General features: G+C 50.6%; 1 protein-coding gene across 3 annotated transcripts in view; it reads left to right on the top strand.

The window, feature by feature from the left end:
* The first annotated feature begins 4,598 nt into the window (after positions 1 to 4,598).
* Positions 4,599 to 12,601, top strand: part of AMOT (angiomotin) — a 53,236-nt gene continuing 45,233 nt past the window's right edge. For 2 of the 3 annotated variants that reach the window (XM_072626573.1, XM_072626572.1), the window contains exon 1: positions 4,692 to 4,707. The gene's annotated coding sequence lies outside the window, so the exon portion shown is untranslated. Of the gene's footprint in view, positions 4,708 to 12,601 lie in introns of all 3 variants that reach the window. The other variant, XM_072626574.1, reaches the window with a different exon arrangement.

Raw genomic sequence — 12,601 nt, forward strand, 5'->3', positions numbered from 1 at the left:
GTGGGGGGAAAAAAGGAGGAATAGAATGTTATAGTTGTTCCAGATGTTCATGGACTGATCGCCCTCCCCCCCCCCCCCCCACCTCCCATCCATAAATCAGTCATTCTTCAAGGCTGGGTGAGAGGTGCCCAGTGTGGTAGAGTGAAGGGCTCTGGGTGGAAGGGGCGTCTAGAGCCATGAGTTTGAATCCCACCAGGTACTTCCTTGCTGTGGGACATTGGACAAGTCATCCACCCACCTTATGCCTCAGTTTCCTCATCCTGTACCCTGGGAATGTTTCATACTTCTCACATTTGCCTTCAAGGAGTTGTGCTGGGAGGTTTAAACTAGCCAGTGCCCAAGCTGTGAGTGTCCAGCCCTGACTAACCAGGCAGCCTCCCTCATTCCAGAAGCTAGGACCACATCAGGTTAGGCTTGTGGCACCCATTTAGGGGACACACATTTGGAAGGCTCAGCTATGCTCTTGTCCAGTCTCCTCGAACAGCACCCTCATCAGGTTGCTATAAAGTAGTTTGAAATTGGATTTGGGGCAAAGGAGAGGTGGGGAGGGGCTCTTCACCTCTCTGTTATTTTTAGGACATCACTAAGACCATGACCATGGTTGTGGTCCCAGCCCAGCTCTGAGCCTCTGAGCCTGTTTCCCTCCCCCCACCCCCCCCTCCACCCCTCCACCCCCCGGCCCCAAGATATGTCCGATTGCCTTTTAGAGTTTTTCTTTGCTTGACTTGGGGGAGGGGAGGGGGAAGGGGAGGGCTGGCACACAAGCAGGCAGGGGAAAGGGGAGGTTATTGGGTGCCAATTTTAAAGGGTATAGCATTTCAGATCAGCTGGAAGAGAAGAGTTGGACTGACCAAATTGTGCATTTTCTAGGCAGCCTGGGACTCATTAATGGCCAGGTGCTTCTATGGAGTGGTTCCTTCCATTTCCAGCTGCTAACTCCTATTTTCAGCCCAAATCCAGAGCCTTGTATTCCATGCCTGTTGGGTGACCTCAACTACCATTTTCTGTACCTCTACTTTCCACAGACCTCTTTCTTTGGAGAAGTTACAGTATCAGTGGGAAGGTTCCTAGATTGGGGAGGGGGGGAGGGCATGGAAAGAATGCTAGGAGGGCATTTAATATGATTTCCTCATTTTACAGAGAAAAATACTGAGGCCCACAAACAGGGCAAGACTTAACCAAGGTCACACTTCAGTGAATGACGATTCTTGGTTACATGATCCAAATATGACATTCGAAGCCCCAGTGGAGAAAGTAACTGTTTTCTTTGAAGTGCATTCTCCGTATTGCTCAAACATGCTCTGGGCATGAGCCCATGAGAGCAGGGGTGTGAACACACACACACACGTGCACACACACATATATATACACACACACACACTTAAAAGAGCTCTGATTTAATACACAGGAAGGCACTGATTCCAACCCTTCATGCAGTTTTTTGTCTTTGTTTAAAAAAAACCAAAACCTGTCCTTTAGTGTAGAGACTAGTGTAGATACTCAGAGCATTGCCTGAGAGGTAGGAAAAAAAAGTGACCTGAGTGTGTCAGTGTGAGGACTAGAACCCAGGACTGAAGGACTCTAAGGAAATCTCTCCATCCATTAGGAAACACGGTCGTTTTTCCCACCTTCATTTCCTTAAATCTTTTGAAGACTTTCTACCTAACAGGTTGAAAATATCCCTTGTACCCTTTGAGTGTTGGGAGTATCTTGTGTTGCCCAGGTCTGTGGGATGACGCATGGAACTATTTCAACTTTTGACATCTTGTTTTTCTATTCTGCAGAGTTGAAGTTTTTTAAACAAAACCTAGTTGAAAATTTGGCGGGGAATGCTGTCTTTGAGGTTGGGGACTTTTTAAAGACTAAGATAGAAAATTCTTTTTTCTAGAATGGGATGAGCCCTCCCTGAGCCCAAAGGCAGGGGCATGGCCTAGCTGACCTCTTGATCCCGGACACATCAGCCTCTGTGCTTCCTTGCAGGGTCTGCTCATCCTTTAAAAGGGTGGCTTTATAATTCCTCAGCCCTTTCTTTCTGTCATTCCTCCACTTAGGAATGAGGCTTAGGGAAAAGTCCAGCTTTTGAAGGCATTCCCCCTGCCCCACCCCAATTTGGATGCAAGATGAGTTTCTCACATTTTTCCTTCCCCTTGGGTCTCTTCAGTTTCTCCCCAAGATCTGCAGTTCTGTGTCAAGGAGGGGGAGGCCGATCTTGAGGAGATGCAGAGAAATGCTTGCAGCCAGGTACCTTCCTCCATGGCGACTGAGCATTTGGAATGCACCCATCGAACCCAGTTGAAACCCATGGGAGTGATGGGGGGGGGGAGGTCTTTTAGAATGGTGACTGGGCAAATGTACCCAGGCTGCTGGGGCTGAGCATCTTCCCTCCCCCCCCTCATTCAGCTGCTGCCAAACAAGTGACTTGCTAAGTTACAAGGAGTTCCTGTCTGTTCTGAATGGAGGGTTCTCCCCCTTCTAACTGGTGTGTGTGTGTGTTTGTGTGTGTTTGTGTGTGTATGTGTGTGTGTGTGTGTGTGTGTGTGTGTTCCACCTTTGGCTCCGTTTCTTTTGCTTTCTGAATGTCTCTGAAATCAAGGGCTTCTTTCTCCACTCAGAGGTGCACGTTTCTCCCCCAAGGTCATCATGATGACCAAGTGAGAGGGTCTGGGTGAAAAGCGTTTGACAAACTTCTGAGTGCCTCTATATGTAGAGGGTTCTGTTATTGTTGGAAGAGTCAAATAACCAGGGTGGCCACAGGGTCAATGACCAGAGCAGCTGGATGTCCTAGGTTTGAATCCCACCTCAGGTGCTTAACTCAGTCTCAGTTTCCTCATCTGTAAAATGGAGATCTATCTCCCTGGGCTGTCCTAAGGGTCAGATGAGGCAATGTCAACTTTCTAGTCCTACTATTGAGGCCTCGAAGCAGTCCCCTCCCCCACCCATTCCTATTGATTCCTCTGTACCCTGAGAGAGGAGGAGAGCCATCTCCCTTGTCTGCTTCCCTCCCCCTTATGTTTTGGTGAAGATGAATACTGTAGACAGGCTAAAGTGAAGCCCATAGTACACTAGTGGGAGTGGGCCTTTGTGTGGAGGGGCCCTCGAGATGCCCCAACTCACCATTGAGGGGCCCCTGGCTTTGGGGAAGAATACACTGGGGCTTTGTCTAAAATAACCAGCTCCCTTTGAAAGAGCCTTGCTTTACACCAATTCAATTAAGCAGCAGCAGCAGCAGCCGCTGCCGCCACCGCCGCCAAAATGCTGCCTTTTCAGGGCCACATCTGGTATTGGGGGCCTACTTGGCAAAATTAGCAGCAGCCTAAAGGCTCTGGTCTAGGTGACCCAGCAAGATCCTGAGGCAAGCCTGCCACTCCCAAGTCAGGAACAAATGACCTTTGCTCCAGGGGTTCCCTGTGAGGGGAAACTGTGATGGCTCCCTGACCTTTTCTGGGAAGAAAAGAGACTCCATAGGTTGAGTGATTGAGAGCTGGGAGAAGCAGGGGAGGCTGTGAGGGAGGGGGGCACATGGCAGGGCTGCTGTGTTCCTTCTTCATAGAGGCCAGAGCATTGGGGTTCTAGCACTTCTGAGCCGACGTTCTTCCCCACGTTTTTACAGGGAGTGCAGGGTTTTGTGCCCACTGCAACAGAAGGACACCTCATTAGGCAATTACTGCCATGGATTCCCTATGTGACCTTGGACAAATCCCTTCCCCTTCCACAGCCTCAGTTTCTTCCTCTGTCAAAAGAAGGAGTTGGGATAGGCAACCTCGGAGCATCCCATTCTGAGCTCCTCCCTACCCTTCCCGTATGGGCCTCAAATTCCTGCTCTTGCAGTGTGAGGCTCGCTGGGAGTCTGGAAAAGAAGATGGGGTGGGGGAGGGGGGAAGAAGAGGGAGGGGGCAACGGAGGAAATGCTCCACCACCTCTCTCCTAGGCTGGCTGTCTCGGACAAGGATTAGGTTTGGTCTGTCTGACCCCAGAGGGAAAAACTGAGAGAGGAAGGGGAAGCTGGCTGTGAATCAGTGAGCATTTATTAAATGTTGCTTACTGTGTGCCTGGCACATTGGTACGTGCTGGAGAAACAGAAAAAGCACAGACTGGCCCCTGACCTCTGGGAGCTCATGCTGGACCGGAGGGGACATGTATACCTAGAGATCCAGGGATCCAGAGGGCATAGATGTAAGGTAACCTCAGAAGGGAAGGCTCCAGCAGCTGGGGCTGAGGAGTGGAGGGAGACGGAGACAGACAGTCAAATTTAGGCTTGCTGTCAGGAAAGTCTTCCTAATGCTGAGGGCTAGCCCAGAGTGGACGGGGCTGCCTACGAAGGAAATTCAGTTTCTCCTCTCTCCTCCATTTGTCTGGCCTATAGTGAAGGGACTGCTTCAGATCTGGCTTGGACTAGGTCGTTTCTGAGGCCCCTTGGGGTTCACACTCCGTGCCTCCATGGGGGTGGCCTTTTGCCAGCTGGTTTTCTGCTCGGGCCTCATGTGCTTTCCTGGGGTGGCCATTTAGGTGGAAAGGTAAAGCCTGGGGGAGATGGATGCTAATGATATTCCCTTTAATGCCTGTGCGTTCATTGCCTTTCAGTATCAGGTCTCTGAGGAGGCCTCCCTGTGCATGTGTGTGCCCGTGACGTGGGCCCAGTGCATCCTGTGTGGGATCTTGTGCGGCGGTGGTGTGTTCCGGGAGTGCTGACAGAGCGTTGGAGCTTTGGTGAGTTGGCCCCACTGCATTCTCTGCCTTTGAGGATGCTTATGTACCCGCCAGGCCATCGTTTTCTAGTTGCCCCACAGGGAAAGGCAAGGTTTGCGGTTTGCTCCTAAATCATCCGGCAGTGCTGCTTAGGGCAGGGTGTCATGACACCCTGTAAAGACAACCTCAGCCTGGGTGTGCCAGGAATGCTTCGGGAATGAGGGAGGCCCAGGAGGGAGGAGGGGGGGGGTGGGAAACACAAATCACTTTCTTTAATGACCTTGAGAATAATGGGACCTGTCGAAATGAGATTTAGCTACAGGAAAGAGACAAAGAACGGGAAAAGCACTTGGGCAAGCTTGGCAGGTACTAAGGGCCTCGAATCAGGGACCTCTGGGAGGGGAGGTTCAAGGCCGATTTGCCGTTGCCGCTCTTTGCTGCTTTTCAGGAATGAGCTTTTTTCTGGGATTCTGGCAGAGAGCCTGGGCTTGTGGTTGTGTGCTTGGGAGGTTGGGGCAGAGGGCAGCTGGCAGGGAGGCCTGCCTCCATGGATCAGGACATACCTGAGCTGCGAAAGGTAAAGTTGCTGTGACTGGGCTACCTGGGATTGGCTGAAGGGAGGAATGATGGGAGGAGCTTCCAGTGAGTGATGGAGTTTACCATCTTCAGCCTGGTGAGTGAGTGACCTGTCCCATCCAGGGCTAAGCCCTTGGCTTGGTTGGCTGGGTTGCCAGGCCTTCTGGGAACTCCTGACAGACTGGCACCCACTTCTAGCTATGGCTGAATAAAACCTCCATAGCAGTGAATTCTGGGATTGCCTTGCTGGAATGGGATGACCAGGACTCTGAGGTTTTGGGGAGAGTCTTGGACTCTGAAATATGAGGTCTTCAGTTCCAATCCCTGCTCTGTCAGTTGCCGCCTATATGACCTTTGGCAAGTGGCTTCATTACCCTGGGCCTCAGTTTCTTGCTCTGAAAAGGATCCCATTCTCTAAGGTCTTTTACATCTCTAACTCTAGGATCTCATGGTCATTAGAGTAGATAAGCTTACAGAGTGCAGACCTAGAGGCAGCTACATGTAGGCCAATGAGTCAAGCACTAGGTTTGGAGTCAAGACGACCTGAGTTCAAATCTTTCCCCAGATACTTATTATAACTGTGTGATCCTGGACAACTCACTCAACCTTTCTCAGTCTCAGTGTCTCCATCTGTAAAATGAGGACAATAATAGCCCCTACAACTGGGTCCCAGTTAGTGCAAATAATGATCATATGCTTTCAAATTCACACTATTCAAAGTTAAAATTTTTATAAAATATGGCATTTGGTTGTAGCCCAATAGAAAAGTGCAGTGGGAATTCAAGTGACCTGTTTGGGTGGAGGATTGAGAAAGACAGTAAATGGAATGTTTATAAATGGGAGCTATTATTTAAAAAAATATCTGCAAAGCCATTCCTTTGACATTGCTAGCTTTGAGATGGTGACTTGTCATCAACTCAGAAAGTGTTAATGTGGGGACTGGGCAGCATTTGAAGGTACATTCCCAAAGCCACCCTGATTTGCTATGTGGCCTGGGGTGACTCAAGTTCTCTGGGCCTGGCTTGCTCTTCTATGAAAAAAGAATGGGAAGGATTCATAGAGATTCTGAGGCTTCCAACAATCTGGGCCTCCATGTCCTCCTCTGGAAGAAGTACTTCTAAGATCTCCCTCTGAATCTATGATTCTTGATACACATCAGACTTAGTGATCTAGTGAAAAGGCTTTTAATAAAAAAAAATTGGATTGTAAATTTAGAGCCAGATCTCTGAGGTTTGTGAGCCCCACTCTCCCATTTTCCGGAGGAAAACACTGAGGCTGACAGAGGAATGTGAGTTACCCACAGTCACACTGGTGGCTGGAATTCTAACCCAGTCCCCCTGATCCCCCATTCAGCCTTACCACCTACTATCGTAGGGTGTCTTTTTAATGAAGTTGGCTTTTCTTCTGATCCTTCACCCCTTTCTTCTAGCTGATGTGCAATGCCCTGTGGCAGTCTGTAGCCAAAAGTGATGGTAGGTAGGATTGTCCAGCCCTGCTCTCTTGCCTAGCCCCTCCCCGCCCCCTCCCTCACAAGCAGGGGCTGTGAGGCCTCATCCCTTTAGGTGAATATCTTGCTTGATCCACAGGAGAGCTCCTTAAGAAACATCTTGCAGAGCAGTGAGGACTGGAATGTGCCCAATGAAGGTTTTAAAGCTTTTCAGCCTTGTCCAAAAGATTAAAGAAAGGGTGTGGGGGAAGGGAGATTCGCTAAGGGTGGCGGGGAGGGGCAAAAGTCAAGCTTTTAGAGGAAGATTTGCCTTATGTCACCTATTGATGGTAGCCAGGAACTGAGGCCTGCCTCACCACAACTGGCTTTTATCAGGGCTACCAGGAGCACACGCATTGCCATGCATGGCAAGCCGTCAAGGTGGACAAACCGAGAAGGAGGATTGGGTGTCTGTGCACCCCACTCTACCCACCCCACCCCCACCCCAGCATCTGGCCCACTCCCTGACTGCCATTCTTACACAACCCCCTGCCCCGAGAGCATGGAGCTTGACCCCCCCCCCCAACCCCAGTAAGGACAAATGATGCGCCAGAAGCAGTTTGCTCACTTTTCCTAAGGTCGCTAAGGCTGAGGCACGGAGAGGTGTTCCCCCAAAGCCCGTCTTCCCTGCACATGGTCCTCATTATCCCAGAGGCCTGGACTCCATCAGAGAAGGAGCCGAGAAACCCCAGGCCTTGGGGTGAGGGAGGAGAACATGTTTGGCATATTTGTGGGGAGGGGGTTGCTGACATCACAGAATGTAGTGGGATGAGTATTCCCAGGGACAGCGGTGAGACAGCCGAGGTTCTGGGGGTGCTCTGATTGTTTCCTTCCTTCTTTGCTTTCTTTAAAAAGACAGGAAAGAGACCATACAAATGTTGGCCAGGTCGGACACACTTTTCTGAAATTGTTTGGGGAGAGTCAAGTCTGAGACTGGCCCTTAGAAAACTCTGATGTGCCCTGCCCCCTTCCAATCCACTCAACTCCACTCATTTGGGCTATTTCCAAAGAGTAGAAATTTGTACTGAATTAGTGAGATTCCTTCTCCCCAAAGCCCAATCAAGATCTAAATCCCAGACTTGGGGGCCAGCATTGTGCCCTTGGTAGCAGAGATGAGCATGGATATATCTGTTTGGGAGAAATCTGATTTCCCTGTCATTCATTTGGCCTCTCTCTTCTGGCTTCCTTGCCCTCTCCTTCCTGGGACCTCACCGATGCCTGGTGGCTATGATGGACGGTGGCCCAGGCTGGTGGCTTGGCTGTCCAGAACACATCCAGTCAGCCACATAACATTTGAGGTTGACTCTATAAGACATTTGTGTTTCTGACCAGTCAGGTCATGGGGTGTTGGCAGCCCAATGGCAAGGTTCCTGGGCCATTGATATCCTTCTCTATATTATGGATTAGAGGGAAGGACAGTATACAGCTTGAGGTTTGTGGCCAAGGCCTGAGATGATAATTCTTGGTCTCCAGGTCCTTTTGGTGCTTTCCCGGATCAAGCAGGTGTTGGGATTCTTTGAGAGAGGAGAATGTTGGCTGAAAGATTTCCCTGTGCTTGAGGTGATTTCCGCCCAAGCTTCCCTGGGCAGGCCAAAGAGCCTGTGGAGTTGGATCAGGACAGGTAGTGGCAGGAAGGAAGGGAAGGGGTGGGAGGAACCAGTCTCCCTTTCCCTCCTCTTCTCTCCCTCCTCTCTTCTGCTCTGCCTCATCTCCTTGGGGAGTGACTCAGGCCCTTTGGTATGAACTTCTGGAACGCTGGCTTCCAGCCCTGCACCTGCTCCATGGCACACCTGTGCTCACCCAGTACCTGAGCCAAGGATTCAGCGTGGCAGAGTGAGTCCCTGAGTGTGTGCTGAGCCTTATTCCCCCCACCACCCTGGCCCTCACTCGGCCTCGAAGGCTGTGTGCTGACCTACTCTGCTCTCCTTGGAGGCCAGCCTCTTGGGAATCCTAGGGGAAGATTTGTCTGTTTATGAAGGACCCACAGACCAGAGCTGGGAGCCTTTGGAGTCCTGGTTCCCCACCTGTCCCACTTGGATAACTGAGGCAGACTCTGGTTTACAGGTAGAAATCCACCAGCCCCTTGGGTATACAGGGGACAAAACTAAGCCCAACGGGAAAGAGACTTTGCCCAAAGTTACACAAGGAACAGCATGGGGGCTTGAACCCAGCACCTCCAAACTAAGTTCTCCCTGGGTTTCAGTTGCCCTAGTTGTTAAGTAGGGAGAATGTGCCTGCCTTCTCTTCATGGGATGGATGTGAGGGAAAAATGAGCCCTGAGCCCTTCAGAAGAAAGTGGACCCTCTGAGAGTACAGTGAGCATGCATCTGGGCCTGGCCTAGCCTTGCCTCATCTAGGCTCTGTAACCTCTGGCTTCTGCCCCCTCCCCCTTCCCCCAGACTGCTGTGGCTGTGGCAAACATCTTGGGCCCAGTGCCTTTTCCCCATATGAAATGGCTGGCACCGGTACCTGGCTACATATACCACCCACACACATTGTACTGCTCAGCTCCCACTGGACCGCTTTGAGCTGGTCTGATCTAGTCTACAGATCTTCCTCTGGCTTGAAGCAAGTGCCACTGACCATTGAAGACAGGTTCCACTTAGCCCTTTGGCAAGTAAGGTGTGCCCACAGGTGTGACTGTGCTCACTATCCTCACTCTGCTCTGGATGCTCGCACACAGAATGTGCTTTGGAAACCCAGGGATTCTGACTTCTTTCCAGTGCTGACCTTCTATGAATTTCTACTGCAACCAGAATCCCTGGGTTCCTGGGTCACTAGAGTGCAGGGTCTTCAAGCTGCCCAACAGGGCCTTCCCAGGGCGAAATTGAGACCCAGTGGAGGGTGTGCAGTTAGGAACTTTTTCTCACCCACTTACTGTTTTTCCTAATTAGAGCCTTGGCTGTCTAGCAATTTAGGACAAGTACTTATGACTTCCCCATGGAGCCTGAATTCCACTGTGCCCTCTCCCCAGCCCCAGGGATGCCGCCCACCTCCCCTGGGCCTTGTTTCATTCCCAAGAGGCAGCAGAGCCTGCTAGGTGACAACCCTCTGGGTGGGTAATATAGGGGAACAGGGGGAGGGTGGGGCGGCTTCTTTGGAAAGGTGGACTGAGGTGCAAGCGATAGAGGATGTTCACAGAGGTCTCTTCTTTTTCTGAGAGCTGGCCAAGAGGTCATTTACTGTCTCACCTGAGATAAAGGTTGGAACAAGATGACCAGAAAGGAATAGGGGGAGGGTACCTCTTGGGGGTGTTCTGGTGACTAGGGCCTTCCCTGGGTCTAATGGACATGAGGCTTGTGCTGCTCTGCTTCTCAAGCCCACAGAGGGGCCTTCTACCACCCACTGTCCCTGTGCTTGTACTAACGAGACCTAAAAGTGCAAACAGAGACTTGGGACTAGCCTGGTGCCTTTATCTGAGTCATGGTGCTTAAGTCAAAGGAATTTTCTGGAAGATGCCAATAAGCCCTGGCCCAGTGATTCCCAACCTTGTGGACACCAAGGGCCTTGGTTTTCATGTCAGTCTGTAGACCCTTTCCATGATAACATTGAAGATTTGGAGCTGGAAAAGGCAGTGGTTAGGATTTAGGGGCCTCACTCAATCTTCTGGCCCAAGGCTTGCATTTTGCAAGATTTAGAAAGTCATTTAGTCTTACCCACTCATCTTACAAAGAAGGAAACTGAGACCCAGAGATGGGAAGTCACTTTCCCAGAGTCACACAGGTGGTTTGTATCCAGCTTCTCTGATTCCAGTCTTTCTGCTACAACATGCTTCTCCTCTCTTGGTCTTTGTTTCCCCTTCTGTAAGATAAGGAGGTTAGTTTCTGTGATCTCTAATGTCCTTTCTGGTTCTAAGTTCTCTGAGATGATTTTTATTCAGATTCTGGCCCAGGGGGAGAGAGTGATTAAACCAGGCCTGGCACCAAACCCCAGAATTGTCACTGAATCCTGGAGAAAGATAGTCAGGAGAAACCAAGACCCAGACTTGAGCTACGAGAAGGTCATTTGTCCTGTTCCCCAGAGTGAAATGAATCATGCTCATAGGCTTGTAGATTCAGAGCTAGAAGGTCCCTCTGAGGTCATCTAATCCATCTCCCTCATTTTACAGAGCAGGAAACTGGGGCCCAAAGAGGTGAATTTTCTTGACTTCTTCAGGAATATTATCTGTGGGGTAGCTTGGGTCAGAGTGTGCCCAAGACCAGTGGAAAGGGCAGAACAAGCACCGCAATACCACCTTGCCCCATGTGTCCTAGATGGGTGGCTGTGAGGCTGTGGGTGAGTGTGGGGAGGGAGGGGCTGGGTATGGTTTTTACTTAAATGCCTATCCATAACTTGACTGAACTGGCCTCCTGCAATTTAACTGGGAGTCCATCTGGATGGGACAAGCTAACCAGGATTTCACAGGCAAATGAGTTCTCTCTACCATCCCGGTGGGCAGTGGGGGCGAGACTCTCTGACTGGGTCATGTTCCCAGGATTTATTCTGAGGGTGGAAATATGATTCCTGCCTATGACCACCTTGGAAGGTGGTAGCTGTGGGTGTTGGCCTTTGCCAGGTATGCTGGGAGAGGTCAGGGGTTAGAACTTGGAGAGAAGCAGTCAGCATTTTGCTTGGCCTGGCTACCTTGTTGTTCTTACGGTGGAGTTCGGTCTGTACTCCCAGCTACTCTTCAAGTAGAGTAGAAGTTCTTCCTCTGTAAGGGAGAACCCCGGCTGGGCTGTCCCTCCCTCCCAGGCTTCAGTCATGGTGTGCTTGGAGCTGCCTTGCTGTTTGAAGGCTACAGAGCTCATTCTATTTTAGTTTCTGAACATGGCAGGACTCCTTTTCCTTTTCTTCCTCTGAAAAGCAAAATAAACAATATTTTCCCTCCTCAATCTATGCCTCTTGACATGGAGCTGACCCAGGAGTCTTTGAGAAAATTCGGTAAACTAGAAAGGGATATAGAAAGCTTTTCCTCAGATTTATTTCTCTTCCTCTTTTAAACAGCAGTTTAAAAAAGTAGGGGACTGGAGGGGGTGGCATCTGCCGTGTCCTCCTGGCTGAGTTGCTTGAGCGTAGAGAGCATTCTATGGCCATTGGCTGCTGAAGAGCCAAGGGGAGGCTGCTCAGGTAGGCCTAGGGTGGGCAGAGGAAACCAGCAACAGTTGGTGGTGGTCTGAAGTGATACTGCCCTGAGCCAGGCCTTGGTGGCCCTGGGCACTGCCTCGCCAGCCTGACCCAGCCCTGCCCTCCAGAAGCAGGGCTTTGGGTCAGGAGGCCAGACCCCTGGGGCAGAATTTGATGGTGGCCACATTCCCCTTAGGTCTTTGCTCAGTACAGAATGGAGCCTAATTCAAAGCTACCCCCAAGTTGGGGCCGATGCTCTGGAATATTTGCTCTGCCGTGGGCCGCCATTTTGCCTCAGGCTGTGGTCATGCTCAGGGCCAGGCTGAGACAGAGAGGCACCTCTGCACAGTTGCCAAGTTCTCTTCAATCTTTTCTTCTTTTTTGATCATTGGTAGCACTGCTGGGAAACTGTTTCATCAGTCATTGGCTTGGTGATTCGGTGCCCTGATTCTAGGCATGTTGCTGTTTAGGTTACACCTGGCATAGCTGCCAAACTCCTCTGCCCTCGGTTTCCACTTCCAGCTTTTATTGGGAGTGATGTGAGTCACCCACTGAAGCTGGGGCTGTGGGAATTGTCAGTCACATGCTTTGTGTGCATCTCACCAAATACGCAAGCTGTGTTTATGTGTGTATGTGTGTGTGTGTGCCCTTCCTTGTGTGCTCACACACACACACACACACACACACACACACACACACACACGGCTTCAATGCTCTCACCACTGGGTAGACTGATCAAACAGGACC

This window comes from Notamacropus eugenii, chromosome X, assembly GCF_028372415.1.
Source record: "Notamacropus eugenii isolate mMacEug1 chromosome X, mMacEug1.pri_v2, whole genome shotgun sequence".
Taxonomy (NCBI): domain Eukaryota; kingdom Metazoa; phylum Chordata; class Mammalia; order Diprotodontia; family Macropodidae; genus Notamacropus; species Notamacropus eugenii.